At 28.4% G+C, this 23,624-nt stretch overlaps 1 pseudogene; it reads left to right on the top strand.

The window, feature by feature from the left end:
• On the top strand, positions 1 to 1,233 carry LOC140178049 (protein IQ-DOMAIN 33-like; annotated as a pseudogene).
• The last annotated feature ends 22,391 nt before the right edge of the window (positions 1,234 to 23,624 follow it).

Raw genomic sequence — 23,624 nt, 5'->3', positions numbered from 1 at the left:
TGTCCATATTAATATAAATCTTATTTAGAATTCTTATTTCTTTTGATTCTTCTCAAATTCATAAAGCTAGTTAAGATATGGGTTTTACTGGAGAATTGGTAAGACGTGTCTTCTCCAAAAACCGTTCCACTGCATCATATGAAAGCAAAGTGAGTCTCTCAAAAATGCTATGCTGCAAGAATTCTTGATCATATCACAAATTTTGTTATTTTTTCTCAGGGTAGGCAAAATTCGACAGAAAATCGAAGATGGGGTTCTGTTAGATCATACTTGTGTGAAAATGAATTCAATTTAGTTATGGCAGAAGAGGATTCAGCTTCACTTAAGAGTTCTGAAGTTACAGTTACACAACCAATAATAGAAGAGAACTTGAGTGATAGAGAAGATGCCAAAAGTGAAGAAACTGTGGAGAATGTAATAGAACAAGAAGAAATGCCAAATTCAAGTAGTTCTACATTCTTAAGTGAAGAAGCAGCAGCAATTCAGATTCAATCAGCATATAGAAGCTTTCTGGTTAGCTCAACAAACTTCAATTACATCAATTTGCATATATTCACATCAGTTACATCAATAAATTCATTATTTATATGATGCTTAGTATTTTTCCCTTCTTCTTATGATTATTGTGCTGTAAATTTCAGTTAAGGAGTCCAAAGGATGAAATCAGATGCAATAATGGTGAAGTTCATCTCAATTTAGTAACTGAAAGTCTAGATAGAAAGCCATAGGAACATCAGTTGAAGTGCAAACTGCAAATTTGGCCGAAATATTCTCGGTTAAAGGCGAAAAATTGAGCATTTACCAGCATATTCATTGCCGGAAAAGGAGTTATATAACAAACCAGAAGGTATAACAGAAGACAACGTTAATTCATGAAACTAGCAAGTAACAGCTCATGATTTTGTTAAAAACAACTAACTTTAGTTCACTTGAAATGTTGTCATAAATTCAAAGACTTGAATTCAGATTAGCTTAAAATAATTCACCAAAGCTCATCTTATTCTTGCATAAATAAAAAAGTGTTAAAAGGGTGATTGAAGGTGCTAAGCTTATCAATTTAGCTATAATTTGCCATCAATCAAATTCTGTTAACTAGCATAGTTCATGAGATTTTCAGGAAGAATGGGATGATAGCACTGTGAGTAGCTATGTATCGAAAATGCGAATGCAGAACAGAATGGAGGCATCAACCAGAAGAGAAAGAGCACTAGCTTATGCTTTCTCTCAACAGGTAAACATCTTAAAACTATTTGCATAGAAGGAATGGATAGTGCAGGGAGGGAGTTACCGGAAGGGAGAGACTGCCGACGGTGATGAAGAATGAGGAAGACAGCGACGCTCTCTGGAACGAGGAAAACGGCGACGCTCTCTGACGCGACGACATTCTCCTTGGCTGGGTGAGGCGTGCGGGAAAGCTGCGGTAACCTTGCCAGGGCGCAATGGAGGAAGCTTCTTTGTCTTCTTTACCGGGGAGAAGATACGAGATTAAAGAGAAGAAAGAGAAATTACAAACAAAGAGAAGGGATGTGAAGGTCGGGGAGAAACCCAGCAAGAACAAAGTGATTTTTTTAATATTTTTTAATTTTGTTTCATTTTTTGGTATGAACAAATTGATTAGGGTTTATGGAAAGATAAATAATTTTGTTAAATGTGTTTTTTTTTTTTGTCTTTTAGATTATTTAAATTTTGAAATGGTAAAATTAAACTATTTAATTAATTAATCTAAAAGAGTAATTTTTGTCTGACATATATAAAAAAGGGTATTCAAGTCATTTAAAAAATTAAATAAAAATATATTTTTTATTTTTATTAAATTATAAGGATATTTTATTAAAATTAGTGATATAATATATATTTTTTTATAAAAAAATTAAATGCTGACGTGGAAAATAAATTTCACATGTCTTATTGTTATTTGTCCATATTTTAAACGTATCGGTACGTATGTATTTATCATCGTACCGTAGCAAACACCTATTTATTTACCAATAGGGTTTCTACTATACCCCATGACACATAATAAATATGGACAAGAATTATATATAACAAAATTGCTAAGTACAATAGGTCACGTTTTTGCTTGTTATTATACTCATTGGTCCCGGGAAAATCATTTCTTGGTAGTTGTAATCTATTATTCACCGGAATAATATTTTTCGGTAGTCAGAATTCACTGTTTGCCTGGCCAATATTCGCCAGAGGCCGAGAAGCATTACCTTCCGAACAATTATCCTTGTTTGTCGCCGAATCATTGCCTTTCGATAGTTCATGAGCTTCTAGTTGGTTCTTCTTTCCCCAAAGTCGGCAGCACAACCTTACCTTTCTACCGTCCGTTAGTCGCTGATCCTCATTCATCGTGGGAGGTTGAGAAGCTTTACCCTCAGAACCATTATCCTTGTCTGCCTCCAAATCATTGCCTTCTAGTAGTTTTGGTGCTTCTTTCCCCAAAGTCGGCGGCGCATCCTTTCCTTCTTCTTCGCCACCACCACTTCGCCTCTCTCTATTTCTCTATCTATCTTTCTTTTTTCTCTCTCTTCCATTTGTGTGTGTCGGTCAATTAGGGTTTGATCACCTAATTAGTGCTTAAAAAAAAGAAAAAAAAACTTGTAATGATTGATGCAATTTTCTTCATATATGTTTTATAATTTTCAAATATGTAGTTTAAAGATGTAAACAAAAGTGCATATTTAGAGACAACCCAGCGTGGACAAGGTAACATTTTAAATCACGGGTTTTATAATTACCTAATAAGAGCATATTTTCATATGCATCTGCATATCATTTAGGAACCAATTCCTGTATTTCATATTTTTTTTTTTAGAATTTTGACTTTTGAGTTTAAATTAGTGCACTTTGATCTCATAAATTACCTGTATTTTAGTCTTCCATAGGATTGTATCATTATTTTGTAGGAATTATGGAAAGAATCAAAGAAAATAAGTGCATAAGAAGCAAGACAATCCAAGTCACTAAGATTTCGGATGCTAAAATTTATGAATAATGTTCATTATCTTGACCATAACTCTCTCTTATGAAGTGATATTGATGCGGTTCTAATTGAAAATAAACTAAACAACCAAGGCTTTAATTGGACATCAAGATCATCTAAATATTCCATCCAATGAGGGAGAATCAACACTTCTAATACGGGATTGATTAATCTAAAGCTACGGCAAGTGCAATTTTGTATGATCTAGTTCTCGTTGATATAAGCCCAAAATTGATCTTCAAAGAGGCTAAATTGAAGCCCAAAATGTCTACTTTCCAATGGTATATGATTTGTAAGCATTCATGCATGTTTGGAAAGTAAAATAGATTATGAAATGTGGGGTATCACAAATATTTAGCATCTTGCTTTGTAAGCTTTCAGCTCCTATAAAAGGAGACATTAAGCATGAAAAGGAGTACACACACATTATAAAAAAAATTATCAAATTTTTGGTACCGTTAACGGGGATTAATTGAGATTGACAACATACATCCAGTTAAATTCTAATTTAGATCTTATTTGTTTTAATTTCTTTTATTTCAAGTTTATTTTCTTTTTATTTCTTTTATTTTATGTTATTTTTACTTTATTTTAGTTTCTTTATCATGTTTAAATTCTTTTCTTCTTTCTTTACTCTTTCTTTTATTTCGTAAGGTACGTTTAATCTTTTCTTTGTTTGTGTATCTAAGGGAATGATGGAGTTAGATACTATAAAAAAAATCTTATCAAACAATAAACTCATTATTCAACAACATTTTGTACTCACAAAATAAGTGGAACAAACGCAGTGTACACTACTAGGACATTTCTCAAACCAAAAACTTACTCATCTTTTTCTGAATAGAGGAATTACCCAATTTTTGATTGGGAGAGTTACGGACAAGAATATTTCAACATTCCATAACAACAACATATAAATTTTAATGTTGAATCAGTTCCTTCAAGAAACATTACTTCTTGAACTCGATATGAAAAGATTATCTCAATCCACTGCCAAGTTTGTTCAACAAACCCAAGGTTTCATGCAAGAAACAAAGATAAGTTGTAAAAAACATAGAAATTTCCTCAAAATACTAGAGAAGGAAGTGAAGCATATTGTCAAGCAACTGGTAGAAGAACAAAATCATACAGAGAAATGCGAGACAATTCATATAAAGGACCCATATCTCAGCAAATCAGAAGAAGCTATAGAGAATGATTTGGCTAATCCATTGAATCAAGAACTGCCCAATAAAAAGGCTCTAACTAATTTGCCACAATAATTAAAGGACAAAAAAAAAGAAGCCAGACACTTGTCCAACAGAGAGAACATCCTCAAACAACATTAGAGAGAAAGTGGGGCCACCAAAGTTAGAATTAAAACCTCTATCCAACACTCTCAAATATGTTTCTTGGAGACAAAGAGACCTACCTAGTAATTATAAATGCCTCATTGAAACAAGAAAAAGAAAAAAGATTGCTACAAGTACTAAGGATTCATAAAACTACCATTGGGTGGACAATCAGCAATCTGAAGGGGATAAGTCCCACCATGTGCATTCACAAGATCCTACTTGAAAAAAATTCTATGCCAATGGTACAAGCACAAAAAATACTCAATCCAAATATGAAGGAGGTAGTCCACAAAGAAGACTCATATAGCCCATCTCCGACAGCCCATGGGTAAGCCTAGTACAAGTGGTGCCAAAGAAAGGAGGAATCACAGTGATTTCTAATAAAAAAGATGAATTAATTCCCACAAGAACGGTCACCGATTGGAGAATGTGCATTAATTACTGGAGACTCAACCTAGCTACAATGAAAGATCACTTTCCTCTCCCATTCATTGATCAAATGTTGGAGAGGCTCACTGGCCATACATTTTATTACTTTCTTAATGGGTATATAGAACAGCTTATCAAGACACTAATTGGCATGTCACCTTACTAACTGGTCTATGGAAAGGCATGCCATTTACCTGTTAACCTAGAGCATAGAGCATTTTAAACAATCAAATTCTTGAATTTTAATACCAAGGCCATGGGAGAAAAAAGATTTCTACAACTTAATAAGCTTGAGGAATTCAGAAATCAAGCTTATGGCAATGTCCAGTTGTACAAAGAAAAAACAAAGAAGTGGCATGACAAGAAAATCCTCTCAAAAAATTTTGAACTGGGCCAGAAGATTTTGCTATTCAATTCAAGATTGAAGCTATTCCCGGCGAAGCTAAAACCAAGGTAGTCTGGGCCATTTACAGTGAGTAAAATATCCTCATACGGACATGTCGAAGTAATAGAGAAAAACTCTGGAAGGAGATTCATGGTTAACGGACAAAGATTGAAACCCTATCTTGGAAAAATAGATCGACAAAACTCATCCCAACCTCCAACCTGGAAGACTCAACGTCAAGCTTGTGACGTTAAAGAAGCGCTTGTTGGAAAGCAACCCAACTATGGTTAATTTTTCTTTTCTCGTTCTTTTTCTTTTTCTTTCATAGTGGCATTAGTCCTCTTCTTCTTCTTTCTTCTTCATATATTTTTTTGGTTTACGTACTTTTCAATTCAAAGAAAAAAAGGGAGTTGAATGCCAGGAAGCCACACGCTCAGCGGCCATGCTGGGAGCCCGGCATCCCATTAAAAAGGGCTCCAGGGGAGCAAAAATTCAAGGACGCTCAGCGCCCTGAATTGAAGCCAGGTGTCTTCAAAGGCATTTTCCATATTTAAAACCACATTGTTTAGAAACCATCTTATTCCTTTCTTTTTCATGCATGTATGCTTTTCTATATAACTTAAAACACTTATTCCTAAAACATTGTTAAACTCAAAGTTTGGTGTAAGTCCTTAAGTTTGGTGTTGGTAACACCAAAAGCCTCTGGATAATGAAGAATACTGACCGAGGATAAAGAAAGAAGTGATGATGAAAGTAATCTTGGGTAAAATAATGAATTCTCTCTCTGGTGGTTAGTTATTTCGTTTTGGTTTTGTTTTTGTTTTTCTTTACTTTCTTTCTTTTTGCATGCATTGCATCTTTTTGTTTCTGTTTCTTTATTGTTTTTTTCTTTGTTTAAGTGCTAAAATTTGTATGTTTCTCTAGTGATTATTTGTATAGAATATATCTTAATAAAAAAATTGAATAAATGAATTCAAAACAAAAGTGGTGGTGCTCAAGAATATGTGGTAACATTTGATAAACATAAGATATTTGAATCTTGGAAAACGGAAGGGAAATCTTTAAAAATAAAGTTCTGAAGAAGTATTATGAGAATTCAACTATCAATTCCTTGAAGCAGTGAAAAAAAGTCTTGAAAGATTAAAAAATCAAAAGTTATAAGGCTCTTAGCACCGATGACTAGAGCCCAATTATGTTCCTGTGATGTTCGTGTTTCAAGGAGAGGGTTGGGCGAGTAAATCTAAGGGTGCTTTGTCACCTGATAATTTGGACTAACATGACTGGGATTTTCGATTGAAATCCCACATTAAGAGTCGCCGTGAGACAAAACATTTAGATTCCAAAGAGGCTTTGGGCATCGATGTCTGGATTAACGGTTTCCTAATTATGTGCTTATAGTGTGATTGTGTCAAGGAGAAGCTTGGGTAATTAGATCCATGGGGTGCTTTATCACCTAGTAACTTGGACCAACTAGCCCGGGACTATTGATTGAAAGTCCATTAAGAGTTGTCTTGTGACAAAACACTTAGAGTCAAAAATCCTCAAAGATCTTTCTCCGATTTAAATGAGAAGTAACTGCCTGCAAGTCATATAAGCCCAAAAGAATTCTCATAATACAATTCTGATCTAAGTTTTTGGAAATTTTCAAATCCTAAGTATGCTAGATTTATCAAAGATAAGAGAATCTGAATGTAATCACAAGGATTATCATAAATCCCACTTTTTGAAATTAAATTTGCAAACTCTTTAATTCTTTTTCTCCTAAGATAAACTTTGTTTACTTTTCTTTTTGCTTGAGGACAATCAAAGTTTTAAGTTTGGTGTTGTGATGACTACGCATCTTTAGTAGTTTTTAGGGTTCTTTTTCTTTTGTTTTCGTAGATCTTAATAAAATTTTTTTATGTTTTCTAGTGAGATTTCATAACTAATCAAGTATTTGGAGTTTTATTATTATTATATATTTTAGGAATTTTTATCTCAAAATAATTAAGAATTAAGACCTTTTTAGCAAGAAAACACAAATACGGCTCAAAAACGGACCAACCAGGCCCAAAAAGAGGAGAATCGGATGCTCAACCTTCCATACAAGGATGCCCGGCGGCCCTCCTCACATTAGCTCACATGCCCGGCAGCTAAGCATGGAAGCCTGGCAGCCATCTTACACGCCTGGCAGCCTCCCCCATTCTCGCACACATGCCCGGCTTCCTCACTCCAAGCACGGCGACCAGCTCTCCTTGCAAGGTCAATTTGGGCCAATGCTCAAATTTGAAGATAGAATCCCGGCACAAGCCTCAACTCCTAAGATGAAACATTATTAAGGCCCAATCTCAATTATACAAATCATAAGAAGTTTTAATCTCATCCAAAGATTCAAGATTAAAAAGATTAGTTATCATTAATTTCTTCTAGAAAGATGAAGATTTGGTTGTTAGGATTTGTTTATAAACTAGATTTGAATTATTGTTTTGATTTGAATTTGAAGTAGGTAGTTAGCTATCTTATCATTCCTCAAGGTAACATTAGGATTAGTTTTGAATTTAAAGTCTAGATAGAACTTAGGATATAAATAAGCAAACCTTGTTCATAGAGGGTGATACTTCGGATCACACACCTCTCTCATCATTAGGATTAGTTTCTTCTTCATCATGAGCACTAAAACTTTTCTATTAAAGGTTAGGAGCTCTATTTGGTGTAAGGATTAATAATGTAAGTGTTTTTTTTTTATTTTAATTCATGCTTCTTTACTTTTTTAATATTGAGTTTTGTTCTTCATCATTAATGATTAGAACAATTGAAAAATATTCTAATTCATTCTCGGATTCTGATTTTATATTTGAAAAAATTAATTTCGGAATTACTTAAAACTCATCTCAAATCTTCAATTATTTAGAGCTAGTTTGAATAAGTGACATATTATTCGGTTAGTGATAGTTCTTGAAGATTGCGTAGCTTAAAATCGAAACCGTTCTTCACCTCTTCTCTCTATTAGTTGACCAAGAAATTGACAATTATTTGGGTTTAGAGAAATTAAATTACTAAGATATTGGGGTTTGATTATAAATTATTTATTGTGAAAAGACTTTTGCATGAATTAAATAAGAAAGAATAAGCATTGTTCTTCCAAGAATCAATCATCTTCGAGGCCTTCAACATTATAGATTTCCTTCCAACTTCAAAGCATTCTCTTATTCTCTTTTTCTCTATTTCTCATCTTCTTCAAAATTCACAATTTATCATCTAAGGTTTGATCAATCTAATTATACATTTACTTAGATGTTACTTGCCTCGATTCGTTAATTCTCGTGAAAATGATATCCACTCACCTTAGTATTACTTCAACAATCTGATACACTTGCCAATATCCACGAGCTTTAATTTTTTATCATCAGCCATAAAACAAACACAAAAATATTTAAGACCAAGTGAATGTAATTTTCTAACTTTTAACTTTCTAACCCTTTCTAACATGACATTTTAACATTTAACTTCTTGCTTTCTTAAATCTTTCTTGATGAGTGATTGAACTCCCCTTAGAATTGATTTAATTAATTTCTTTATTTTTCTAGTTTATTGAACTCCCCTTATAATTGATTTAATTAATTTCTTTATTTTTCTAGTTTATGCTATTTATTTATTTAATTCTTTAACATTACTCATTTTTTTAACTTTCTAACTTTCTACTCTCTAACATTACTAAAACTTTAACATTTAACTTCTTACTTTCTTATATCTTCCTTAATGAGTGGTTAAACCCCATAAAATTGATTTAATTAATTTCTTTATTTATCTAATTTATACTATTTTTTTTACGTCATTGCTATTATTAACATCATTCTCTTATTCCATTCAAGTTATTTCGTTTGAATTCATTGTTGTTCCCTCTTGTTTTCTCACCTTCATGTATAATTATACTATTGATAATCTCTTATCTTCTCAATTCATGTCATAGAATAGTAATAACAACGAAAAAGAGAGTATAATATATATAGATTTTACCTTGTTTATATAACTAAAAAAAATTATGTTATTGATCTTGTTCTTGTTCTAGCATGTCTATTGTTTATCTCTCAAAAGCTTTTATAAATTTTTTTTTCCTTTGTGATTTTTGAATATATAAGTTTTGAATATGAAAAAGGTTAGACGGAATAAAAATAGGTGTAAATGTAACTGTATCCAATATTTTGTATATAGAGGATTGTGTTAATTGTATATAATGTTTGTGCAAAACAAAAAAATAAAAGTATTATTTAAATCACAGAGACTCATATAATACATTCAAAGGTAAACCGTCTTACATGGATGTGTTAAGCGCGTAGGAGAATTAAGTTTTCACCCTTTCTTACGCATAATCAGACTTCCGAACTCAGGATATCTTAAAGACTAATTTTCACAAACTAATGGCTTTATCCAATTTTCCTATAATAAAATTGGTGGCGACTCCATTATTTATATTCTTACTTTTTTTTTTGTCGCATCCTAATCGCATTGTAGTCATCTTGGGCACGTTATGATAGTCTTCAATAATTTTTTTTTGTTCAAATTTGTTCCTAAGATTCAATTTGGTTCTAGAATCATCTTTCTCCTAATTTAAAGACAAAAATATACTCATCTTTAATTTCTGTTTCTCATCTAATCCTACACACACTCACGTGCTCAAAAAATGCAAAAGAAAGAAAAGAACACAAGGAAAAGAGAACAAAAAAGATGAAAGAAGGAAGAAGAATAATAAAAGAAGTTATGCAATGAGCTGCAAGTTGCCATTGATTTCCTAAGCATTGTCATCATAACCGCTACCGGAAACACCTACTTCTGTTCCTCCTCATTTTGTTATGTTGCTCTCCTCCCCCAAAGTTGAAACATTGGGATACATTTGATGAAACACAACTTTTTACACTTTCATTCTTGATTAATTTTAAAATATCAATTTTGTTCTCTCTCTCTCTCTCTCTCTCTCTCTCTCTCTCTCTCTCTCTCTCTCTCTCTCTCTCTCTCTCTCTCTCTCTCTCTCTCTCTCTCTCTCTCTCTCTCTCTCTCTCTCTCTCTCTCTCTCTCTCTCTCTCTCTCTCAATTTTCAGGATAAACTTTAAAGACAAAAATCATATTTAATTCTAAAAATTAGTTACAGACTTGCTATATATAATCTCAAGCTAACTTTTGGTCTCAATTAACTTACTCAAAAAATATCTACTCAAAATATTTATTGACAATTAATTTAACCTAACTAACGGCCTTAGTTGGTAATTAACTAAATGAATCAACTTGGTTGTGGGCAAGTCATTAAGTCAAATCACATAGGACTTAAAATTTATAATTAAAAAATTACTAATGTAATATAAAAAGTGTTTAATACTGATATACTAACAATGTTAATATTAATTATAAAAGATATAGCTATAAAAGATTGTTTTTTTTAGATAATCATTTAAGCCATAGTGGTAAAAAGTATAATTGAATGTATGTGTTTAACCGCATAAGAAAAGAACGATATTGACTTATATACGGCTTTAATTGAATCTTTCAGTCAATTTGTAGTTGGAAAGTATAGGAAAATAATGATAACTGTAAATAATATGAATAATGAATTAAAAAAAGGTAAAATTAAAATAAAAAATTAGGATATTAATTAATTATTTAATTTTAAATTTTAAAATTTAAAAAATTAAAATTAGTATTTAAACGCATTCATACTACGATTATTCCTTGTCTTACCATAATCTTCAATACACCTCCTAAACTCATTCACACCTCCTTAATTGAACATCTCATCTCATCGCACCTCCGTACTCATATCGCTGCTGCCCCTGCTGGGTCGCGACCACGTCTCCTGCCGCCGCTCCTGTTCATGACTACAGTACCACCGCCGCTGCTATTCATGAGTCCAGTGGCGCTGCAACCATTTCTGTTTTGCGACTACGTTCTCCCATTGCCACTGCTATACACAATCACAGTGCCACCGTCGTTGCTGTTCACGAGCCCTGAACTGCTGCTGTTTGTGATCCATTAGGAGGGGTGCCGCTGCTGAAGGCTAGTGAATAGGGAATTAATTGAGCCAAGAAAATTGTTGGAAAACCAATATGGATTGTTCATCTGAAAAAAAGGATCTTTTGTACCATCTTCACGTGTCACTCATGATACATATGGTACGGATGTCAACATTGTTAATGTATGTGTTGAGTTCCGAAATTCAGGAATTCTACCATAGTGTCACTCTTTCCACCAAGGGTTCTAATGAGTTTCGTCCCTTCGTTTGTCGCCTCCCTGAGCTTAAGTTTCGGTATTCAATCATGGCTAGTTCAAGATGATCATTTTAGTAAGTATACGGACGGTTATTTTAATTTTTATGTAGATGGTTATTTAATTGGATAGGGTTTAGTTATATACAATTAAAATATGCTAGATGTTCAATTCACTAGATATACAAATGATTATTTTTATCCTTAAGTGGTTGGTTATTTTCATTAGTGGTGAGCGACGGTAAAGAGGAGCCCGGCGACACCGTTCGTTTCTGGTCTGAAGGAGAGCAACGTCAATAATGAGGGTCCTTGTTGACGAACCAGCGACTGTGAGAAGGATCCCGATGACGACGATGGGGCTGGTTGGAGACCAAGCGACGACAGTGACAGCAGAGAATTTAGAGAAAAAGCTGATGTTTTGATAAATTAGAATATAATGAATAGTTAAAATTTTTGAATTATTGAATGAAATTTTTTTATTAGATAATTTGGGTAGAGTATTTTTTTTTTTTTAACTTTATTGGGCTAAATTTTTAGTCCATTATTTACATTGATCAGATTTTTTATTGTCTATTTAACGAAATCCTTTTTAGTTTTACCTTTTTCTCTCTCTATTATTGCATCACCAGCAAATCAAGCATAGGAGAGGGGCCAAGCTATGATACAAGACTCATTTAATTTGTCCCAGTTGTAAGTGAGGAGTCAAAAAGTGTAAACTAAGGTACAGGATGTAAAGTAGAAGTAAAATAAAAACGTTTTTGTGCATGTTCTATCTAGCTAGAGTTGCCTTGCTCGACTGTACTGAGGCTTAGATCATACACCATCATCACAAAGTATGAAAAACCGTTGTATTGTAGGGTAGTAGTTTCACACATTTATTGCTTTTGCCATCCATATCTTCTGATATCTCTATGTTTTAGGATGTTATGTATGGCCTCTAATTAAAATAATTGACAAAAGCAGCAATTACGTTGCTTCACATTACAAGCGACCGCAATTGAATTCAATATGGTGCCCATTCAATTTCAATATCAATTCAACTAGGTATCTTTTAAAAATAGTACAACATTCAGCCTTTTATTATAATAATTTAAAAAAAATTAAAACAAACACATTTAAAAATTATGAATAAATTTATTGTCTTTTTAAAATTAAATACACATTTAAAATACAATCTAAAAAAATAAAATTTTAAATTTAAATTTTAAATTTCTATTTCAGATTTAATATATTTAATTATTAATATATTATAATTTAAATACATATCTAAAAATCAAATTATTCAAAATTAAAAAATTTGATTTTAAAATTATAAAATAAACCTTAAACCATCAAATTATTAATTAAACCCGTACAAAATACTCAAAGAAGCAGAGAAGTCACGTTTGCCCCATGTCAAAATACTTGAAGCTGCTTTCCTCCTTCTCGGCCCTCATTCACAACGCCATTCCCCTTCGTCAACACTCATCTTCTCGCCGCCTTTCTCTTTCTCGTCGCCGTTCGTCCACGCCGAAAACTTACCTAAGGTTTGCATGGGTCTCTGACAACATTGCTTTTTTTATTATTCTGTATAAATTTTGATTTTTTGAAATAAAAACTCGAATAAAATGGCATAAAGAGATTTTCATATATATTGCAATGTTAAATTATTTTTGAATGTGCAATTTCTGTATTTTGAAAGTGTTTTAAAAATATTTTCTATATAACTTCATAATTTTAAATGTGTTACAATTATTTTTTAATGTTTAAATTTAGATTTTAGATTTATGATTTTGGATGTATTTCAAAAATATTTTCTGTATAACTTCATAATTTTAGATGTGTTACAATTATTTTTTAATGTTTAAATTTAAATTTTAGATTTATGATTTTGGATGTGTTTTAAAAATATTTTCTGTATAACTTAATAATTTTAGATGTGTTACAATTATTTTTTAATATTTAAATTTAGATTTTAGATTTATAATTTTGGATGTGTTTCAAAAATATTTTCTGTATAACTTCATCATTTTAGATGTGTTACAATTATTTTTTAATGTTTAAATTTAAATTTTAGATTTATGATTTTGGATGTGTTTTAAAAATATTTTTTGTATAACTTAATAATTTTAGATGTTTTACAATTGAAAAAAAACTACAATTAGAAATATTTTAGTTTGTGAATATAATTATATTTGACCATTCATCACTAAAAATTTGTAAAACAGATCCTCACCAATGTAAAATGAGAAAGTGCTTCAGCTGGAAGGTGGTGATAGTCTTCACCAATGAAGACGAGATGGAGAATTCAGCTGGTCCTTTTTGGTTTGGGATTCACTAATGCGTGTGAATGTCCCGTACAATAAGGAATTTAAAAAACGGTATCTGTTACGTGAAGTTACAAAAGTAAAGCAAAGTCACCGTAACCACAATAAAGTGGGTGGATTTTAAAATTTAAATTAAAATCTAATTATAGATATGTATCTACAAAATAGGAACATGTTACAATAAAAAAATAATTAAATATTATTTAAATCTTATTAAAAGCTGATTAAAGGCTAATTAGTATTGTACAACTAGCATTTTCCTTTCAATATATAGAACGTGAAAAAAAAAATATATCCATCCCAGTTTTTTTATAATTTTTTTAAACGTGGACTACGAAATTTTGATAAAATAAAAAATTTTTTATATTTAATTTTGTCAGATTGATTAGTCTTTCTGTCAATAATTTCTCGTTAAAATATATTTATGTGATACGTTAATTGCTAATATATTTTTTATTTAATTTTTATAAATAATAATAATTTAAAAATCACTAATATTTTTTAGTTTCACACAATAAATTTAACTAATGTATTTTAAAAAGATAATAAAAAACTAAACGATTTTGATAATTATTCTTAAAAGATAATGAGACTTCCAATAAAAAAGAATTTGTCAATCCTAATTAATTCTTAATAGATAAATCAACAATTTAATATGTTAGGTAAATTTATTTCGTTAATACAGATAAAAAATATTGACAAAGAGGCTAATCACTCTCATAGAAGTAAATATCAGAGACTGAATAAAAATATTTTTTTTATTAAAATCTCGTTGTCTTTTAAAATAATTTTCAGAAACTATTTAGAATTTTTTCTCAAAAACGAATAAACTTTTGAACTCAAATTTTTTTATCAATAAAACTATTACCCAATCAAATTGTATGAAAGGATATTATTTAATTATTTATGCCAATTTGCCACTTTTATTACAATTCTATAATCATATTAAGTGTACACAAAAAATTAACTATCAACATAAAATATATATTAAAATATAAAATACACATTAAAAATTATTTTTAATACGCCTCTCACACAAGACTATTTTTAGATTTGTATGAATTTTTTACGTAAGTATTTTTCTTTTTTATTTGTCTTATATTATTTTTTTTGGAATAATAAGGATTAAATTCTAGACTTTTCAATTATAAAAATTTTGACATCATGCCATAAAACTAGCAAGTAGCAGACTTAAAAACTTTTAATAATAAAAATAAAATTATACTAAAATAAATTGTTATGTTGGATATCGATATTTATACTATATGAACTAAAAAAATTACACCTATATATGAAATATATATTGATCAAAAATAAAGAAAACTTAACTTACACTAATTTTCCTAAATTAACTTGCACTAATTTTCCTCGTTTTATTTTCAAAGTAACTAAATTTTTTTAATTTAATTTTGGTTCATTGTTAGTTTAAATAATTTTTATGCATCCATTTAATTCTATATTGTTACGTGAATGTAATTGAATGATTATGCTAAAAGAAATTTGCATTGTGAACGTATTAAAATTAAATTCTATGGTCTTAAACAATTACTCTATTACCAATTGTAATTTTTAATTATTGATTATTTATATAACAATATATAATGGCAATACATGAATTTGGTGTCCAAAATTTTTTTCAGTATTACCTTTTCTAATCAACTTCTCCACTTAATGTCAGTTATCTCTGAAAAACTCTTATTACTCCACTTGCCCACTTGACGTAATTTTCACATATTACCTCTTATCCATTTTCTCTTCTCATCTCATCTCTTATTAATATTATTGAATACATTAATAGATTTTAAAAATACATTAGACTCATGTCAATAATAGATTTGCTTTTAAATATTCAGATATTCATAATAATAATAAAATTAATCCAAATTTAAATAATAGATAGAACGGTAATAATATTAGTGGGTATATATAACAATATATAATGGCAATACATGGGTTTGGTGTCCAAATTTTTTGTCCAGTATTACCCTTTCTAATCAACTTCTCCGACTAAATCCCCATAATGGTCCTCGAGATTGACGCCGTGCACCAAAATTGTCCCTAAGATTTCAATTGCACCAATTACGTCCCTGAGATTAGAAAATTTGCACCATAGTGGTCCCTGACCCGTTTTCCGTTAACGGCGCGCTGACGTGGCTTGATGACGTGGATTTTTGGTGACACGTGTCACCTCATGGTTTGGCCACGTGTAACGATATGATGATGTGTCGGTCAACGACACGTGGCAAGCTGACATGGATGGGTATGCCACGTGTCACAATGCTATTTTGCCACGTGTCAGATTATGCCACGTGTCGCAATGCTATTTGTCCACGTGTCATCTACGATGTCATCGTTACATGTGCACCAAATTGGTCCCTTACTTTGCATCTAATGACTCATTTTAGTCCCTGAAATTGAATATCGTGCACCAAATTAGTCCCTTCATCAGTTTTTTCTCATTTTTTTATAAATTTAAAATTTTTAATATTTTTTTATACATTAATTTTAATTATATTTTTTATTATACATATTTTTTAATTAATAATGTTAACTTGTATCATTGGTGTACATGTTAACTAAAACCAAAACTTTATTATTGCCTCTTGTATTTATTTGTATCTGTTTTAATATTGTTCAAGTCATAGTTATAATAAGTACTTATATTAATTAATAGTGTAATATATGAAAAAGCCGCCTAACAAGTTATAGATAAAATGAATTATTATAATCGACAGTATAAATCTATCTTATTAATTTAGTGAGAAGTTAATTATATAGGAAATCGGACATTCTTAAAATAGATGGGAATAATAAATTTATATTAGTTAATAAGTGTCTTATCAAGTATTCCTAAAATATTTATTAAAGTGTTAAATATTAAAAAAATTGTATTAAGGAATATTATTAGGCAACTACTCCCATGAAAATGCCAAAAACATCATCTCATGATGATCCTTGTTTAAAAAGTGTAACTTATTTATTTAGCAACACTTTAAATAAAGGTAACACTTTTACTTCAAATAAAATCAAGCCCTACAATCTATTATCCAATGGTCAAAATGATGTATCTTCACATGAAGATAATCATTAAATCTTCATTGGAGTAGATACCATATTATTAAACTCTTAACTTACACTCTTTATTAAATCAATATCAATATGTCATATAATTCTTTTAATAAAATATTGTAGAAAAAAATTGTATAATTAAAACTAATATTTTAAAAATATTTTATAAAAACACTTGTATTTAAATAACTTGTGAAAAGATAAAATTAAAATTAGTGTATTCAAATATATAATGAGAATTTTAAATTTATAAAAAAAAATGAGAAAAAACTGATGAAGGGACTAATTTCGTGCACGATATTTAATTTCGGGGACTAAAATGAGTCATTAGATGCAAAGTAAGGGACCAATTTAGTGCACATGTAACGATGACATCGTGAATGACACGTGGACAAATAGCATTGCGACACGTGGCATAATCTGACACGTGGCAAAATAGCATTGTGACACGTGGCATACCCATCCATGTCAGCTTGCCACGTGTCGTTGACCGACACATCATCATATCGTTACACGTGGCCAAACCATGAGGTGACACGTGTCACCAAAAATCCACGTCATCAAGCCACGTCAGCACGCCGTTAACGGAAAACGGGTCAGGGACCACTATGGTGCAAATTTTCCAATCTCAGGGACGTAATTAGTGCAATTGGAATCTCAGGGACAATTTTGGTGCACGGCCTCAATCTCGGGGACCATTATGGGGATTTAGTCCAACTTCTCCACTTAATGTCAGTTATCTCTGAAAAACTCCCATTACTCCACTTGCCCACTTGACGTAATTTTCACATATTACCTCATCCATTTTTCTCTTCTTATTTCATCTCTTATTAATATTATTGAATACATTAATAGATTTTAAAAATACATTAGACTCATGTCAATAATAGATTTGTTTTTAAATATTCAGATATTCATAATAATAATAAAATTAGTCCAAATTTAAGTAATAGATAGAACGGTAATAATATTAATGGGTATAAATTATCATTTTTTAAAAGCTTTAATTCATACTTAGTAAACTTTTAATTATTTCTAATATACTATGTTACATATATCTATAATACAATGTATTATAGTTGTTAATTATTCACTTAAAAAATTTACACTATTAATTTAATATTTGAATTTTTTTATTATAGTACTATTTTAATGTACTCTAAATTTTATTATGTATTTATAATTTTGATAAAAATCATTCTTAAAAGAAATATTAATCTTATTTTTTATTTTTTTTATTCAGACAATATTAAATTATTTATATTAAAAGATTTACGAAATTCAAAAAGTATTATTGATACGTTAAAAATCTGTTTTTAGATATTCAAGTATTAGAATTTGTCCAAATAATATTCTGAATGATGATAACATTGGTTATACTATTATTTATATTAAATAATTTATATTAAAATATTTAGATAATTTCAAAACTATTATTTATACTATAACAAAATAACAATATACAAAAACTATAACGTGAATACGGAGTTTTTGTATCCAAATTTACTTTCTAATGTTGCCCTTAATGATAGAGATTCTCCCGTACATGCAACACATATTCTTCTATCTTAGTTTCATTCTGTATTTCACTAATAGTTGTAGGAACCGTAACCTCTTCTTCAATTCTTTATTCCAATAATTTATCCATTTAATTAATTTTATCCGTTTTCAATTTTTTTTACTTCTTTTTCCAAAGTCTGAATGTAACTATGCCAAATGTTGATTTTCGACGACATGTATAAAAGGTAATTAGGAGTGATAAATAATTTTTTATGGATCTTATCATTTTATTTTGGGTATATTCTTTATGTGAGTACTTTATACCAAGTTTGATCTCATTATTCAATTTTTAGTGCTTCTCCTCTCACCATTAGGTGCACTCTTCTATATTATTACCGTGGCCATCATTCTCCTTCATTAAATATAGTGATTGTATCGCCTCCATCTTTTCCTCGCTTTCATTTACTACAATTGCAAATTTTATACCATTTTACTGTGGATATTAATTTCACGCATAACTTTCACCTTCATTTTTCTTTCTCTTCAGTTTACTTACCAAACTGTATTCATTTTTATATATTTTTAATCTGTCTTTCACATACAAAGTTTTCTCTCATTAATTTAATTTTAAAAAAATGATTTTTTATCTGATATTTATTTTTTAATTTTTTTGACATATATATACCTATCAATAATGAACTGAAGAACTCTCATAAATTATTTTGTTAACTCATTCTTATATATTTTTAATCTGTCTTTCACATACAAAGTGATGAACAAAAATGAGAGCTGACATAATGGTATTATGGTAATTGATTGCGGTTGTGGTTAATAAAAGAAAAAAACAAGAAAAAAATAAAACAAGACAACATAATAGTGACGGTGAGACGATAATAGTTATCCATGTAAAAAAGAATGATAAGAAAAAACGATAGTGTATAATATAATGAGATGATATAATCAAAATAAAAATTAATAATTTTAAAATAAAAATAAAATTAAAAATAATTAAAGATGTTTAATATAAGATTAAAAAAATATTTTTTTATCTATTCGAATTATACATAAAGATAAAGAGTATTTTAAATATAAATTTTTAAATTTGCTTCAAATTAAATAAGATTGAGAAAATAAATAAATTTAATATATAAATAACTAATTTGTAAACCATGTTAGTAAATCTTTATCTTAATTTTAGTATACATAATAATAATATAACTTTTTACCTTTTTAATTTAAATTTAATTATTTTATATTTTTTACATATCTTAAATAATTTAAAATATTTTATTTTTTTATAATTAATTTTTATTTATTGATATCAACTTTATAATTTTAAAAATAAAAAAATAAAAATATTTTTTTAACTCAATAAAAAAGCGGCTGAACAGACACTTTCAGCCACTTTTCTATTATTTTTAAGAAATTAATTTTATTTTTTTGTTAATATATCATTCACTCTTCAAATTTATTAGATAAGTATTTTTTATTTTAATGTTGATGTGACTATATTTATATCATATTTTATTAAAATTAAAATTACTATAAACCAAAATATATAATTCAAAAAATAATGATAATAACATTATTCTGATTCAAAAAGAATATATATAAACCAAAATACATGTTAGTTATTTACAAAAGATAATTTTTACTTAAATGTCAGATAAAAGTACTATTATTTTAATATTAAATTAAAAAAATATATTTTTTTATCTATTAGAATTATGGATGGAGATAAAAAATGTTTTCGATATAAATTTTTAATTTTGTTTCTAATTAAATAGGATTGAAAAAATAAATAAATTTAATCATATTTATAAATAACTAATCTTTAAATAATATCAATAAATTTTTATATTAATTTTATTACACATAATAGCAAATTAATATTTTTTTAATCTTATTTTTTAATTTAAATTTTTTAATATTTTACATGTTAAATAATTTAAAATATTTTATTTTTTATAATTTATTTTTAATTATTAATAAATTTATAATTTTAAAATAAAAATATAAAATTAATTTCTTAAACTCAATAGAAAAGCGGCTCAACAGACACGATAATGCCTGATGAGCCGCTAGTTGCTATAATATTTATGGCTTAAAAAACTTTTTTTAACCAAAATAACTATTATAAGCAAACTCATTTAAGAGTTAAAATAAAAAATACTATACACTACTTTTAAAATGAAAATATAATTAATAAATAGATAATATTCTTTTTTATCTTAACTAATTTTAAAGAGAAAAAACACTAATAATTTTATCTATGTTGAAAAAACTAAGCTTCAATTTGATAATGAGCTAATTGCAGAAAATATATTATCATTACATACTACTTTAATTTTATTAAGTTGATTTAGTTATTTATTTATAGTTTTGATACTAAATTAAATTTAACATGATAAATATTGGCATATGTTAAGTTAATAAAACAAAAATTCATTTTAACATGAACCTCAAAAAAATGGTTATCATTTATACTGTAGGGAGTAGGGACAAATCTATTCTATTATATAAAAATCGGATTTTTGCATTTAATGATAGAGTTGACATGGCATTCTTCTGAGAGTGTTTCCCAATTTATTTCTTTTAATTCTGTAAAGCAAATCAATTATAACTAATGCATAATATCAATTAATTAATTTGATTAGACATTCAAATCTCACCATTTATTATAATTTATATAAATTAATTATTTATAACTAATTATATCAATTAATTTATTTATTTAATAATATTAATTATTTGACTTGATTTATTTGGAGTAAATATCAAATTATTTTAGTAAATAATAAATATGATAACGAAATATATGAATTAATTTAATTAGTTTATTTTTTTCAATGTCATCTATTTATACGAGATCATAATAATGTGTTTTTTACTCATTCATTCTCTCTTCTCTCTTCTCTCTTTTCTCTCTTTCTCTCTTCCTCTCTCTTGTATTTAGGGTACAATTTTTATAATTTATTTAATTTTTATTTCTTTTATCTCTACTTGTGCATTTTATTTTTTTATATTTTTTAAAAAAAATTATTTATTTTAATTGCTCATTATTAGGCATATATTTTTTCTTCTAACTTTGAATTAACAAAATAGATGTGTCTTTTTAACTATATTTTTAAATAATCTTACTATAATTTTATTTTGTAATATTCTCTTCCAAACGCTACCTTAACGACATCACGGTTCATACATTTTATTTTTTTTTTGGTATACGGTTCATACATTTTAATATTTGTGTAACAAATCCTATAAATTATTTTTACAAGTTATAGTTTATTTTTGTTTTATTTGGATATTTAATTTTTAATAATAATTTTTATTTATTTATAAATATATTATTTCTTATTTTTATCTAAAAAAATTATAAGATAGTAAATATAATTTTTTTTATTTTATCCTTAATATTTAGTTTTAGTTTTATTTTTGATATTTCAATATGTTTTAGTTATACTACTAGATAAATAACATTAAGGATAAATAATTAATTATACTAATTATTTAATTTGACCAAAATAAATATTAAATTATTTAATAAATAATGAATAAAAATGAAATAAATGAATTTAATTTAAAACTTTCACACACACATATATATATATATATTATGTAGTTTCTACTTTTCTTTTCTTTTTTTTCGTACTTCTATTATAATCTTTGTAATTTTTTTATTTTGCCAAAATTTTCTATGATTTTGTTTTATATATTTTTTTTATGTATTTTGATTAATAGCTTTAAGGTTGTTATTATTTTGTTTATTAATATTTCAAATTTTCTGTAATATTTTTTTAGAATTTTATTAATAAGTTATTTTTCATAATATTTTTTTTTAAATTTTTTAATAGGAATATATCTTGATTTTTGTCTTTCATATTTTGTATTCAATTTCATAGTTATCTTTCAATTGTGTAAAATTAAATTGTTTCTTTCAAAAATACTTAAATATATTATCTATTACAAATAATTATTATAATAAACAAACAAATATAAATTGAATATATAATTTAATTTTAATTTTAATTAAAAATTAAATGAATTATAAAAAAATATCAACAAATTTTGTTTTTAATTTCTCTATAATTTTATTTAATGGAAAAAAGCTCTCTAGAGTCACTAACATCGTCAATACAAAAAAAAGTATAAGTTTCTATCAAGTAAAATAAAGGGTTAAGTATGATTTTGATCCCAACGTAGAGGCCGAAAATCGATTTCGTCCCCGACCTTTTTTTTGCTACAAAATGGTCCCCAAAGTTTTAGTTTGTTTTAAAATCGCCCTTCGGACGAAAATACCCCTCCCTACCCTCTTCTTCCCCTTCTTCCCCAAAATCATGCAAAAGCACCAGCAGAAGCACAAGCAGAAACAGAACCAGAAGCAACAACAACAATTAATCAAACAGAAGCAGCAGCAGGACAACAACAACAACAATGAATCACCAATAAATCAACAATAGAATCAAGTAGAAATAGAAGAAGCAGGAGCAAAAATAGAAACAGAACAACAACAACAATAACAATTAAACAATATAATCAATCAGAAGCAGAATCAAGCAGAAACAATAATAATAAAAAATCAACAATATAATAGAACCAGAATGAAAGCAGAAGCAGCAGAAGAAGAATGGAAGTAGAAGAAGAATCCGACGAGCCACCCGAACAACGACGAGCAAAGGCCATCAAGCACCTCCGCCGAGCCCAGAGGAGTAGCGGTGAGATCCAACCACCGAACAACGACAAGCAACGGCGGCCCTGACATTTGAAGGCGGAACTGCGACTAATTCTGGTGCTGTTGAATGGCGGCGGCAACGAAGAGCAGCGGTGGCGAAGACCCTTCCCCCTCTTCTTCCCGAACCCCCTCCCCTTTTCTCCCTTCGCGCCCCTCCCCTCCTTTCTTTCTCCCCCATTCTCTGTATCCCTTTCCTTCCTTTTTTTATTTATTTTTTATTTATTTTATTTTATAATTTTTTTAATAAAGAATAATTTGGTAATAAAAAAATAAAATTGGTAAAAATGACGATTTTAAAACAAACTGAAATCTTGGGGACCATTTTGTAGCAAAAAAAAAGCCGGGGACGAAATCTATTTTCGGCCTCTACGTTAGGGACCAAAATCATACTTAACCCATAAATAAAATACATATAAGATAAATAGCAAACATGTAATTTCATTATTAATCATAGATTATAAACAAATTTCTAAAAATAAAATCTTATAAATCAACAAGTAATTTTTTAATATTTTTAATTTTTTTAAAGTTGTTCAAACTTTTTAATATTTTATAATATAATTTGACAAGTTGTAATATATGATATTAGCCATTATTATATATATAAAATGATGTAACTCATTTAGTGTTTAACCACTTATTTTTTA

This window comes from Arachis hypogaea, chromosome 13 (assembly GCF_003086295.3).
Source record: "Arachis hypogaea cultivar Tifrunner chromosome 13, arahy.Tifrunner.gnm2.J5K5, whole genome shotgun sequence".
NCBI classification, from domain to species: Eukaryota; Viridiplantae; Streptophyta; class Magnoliopsida; order Fabales; family Fabaceae; genus Arachis; species Arachis hypogaea.
This window is presented reverse-complemented; position numbering and strand designations above follow the sequence as displayed.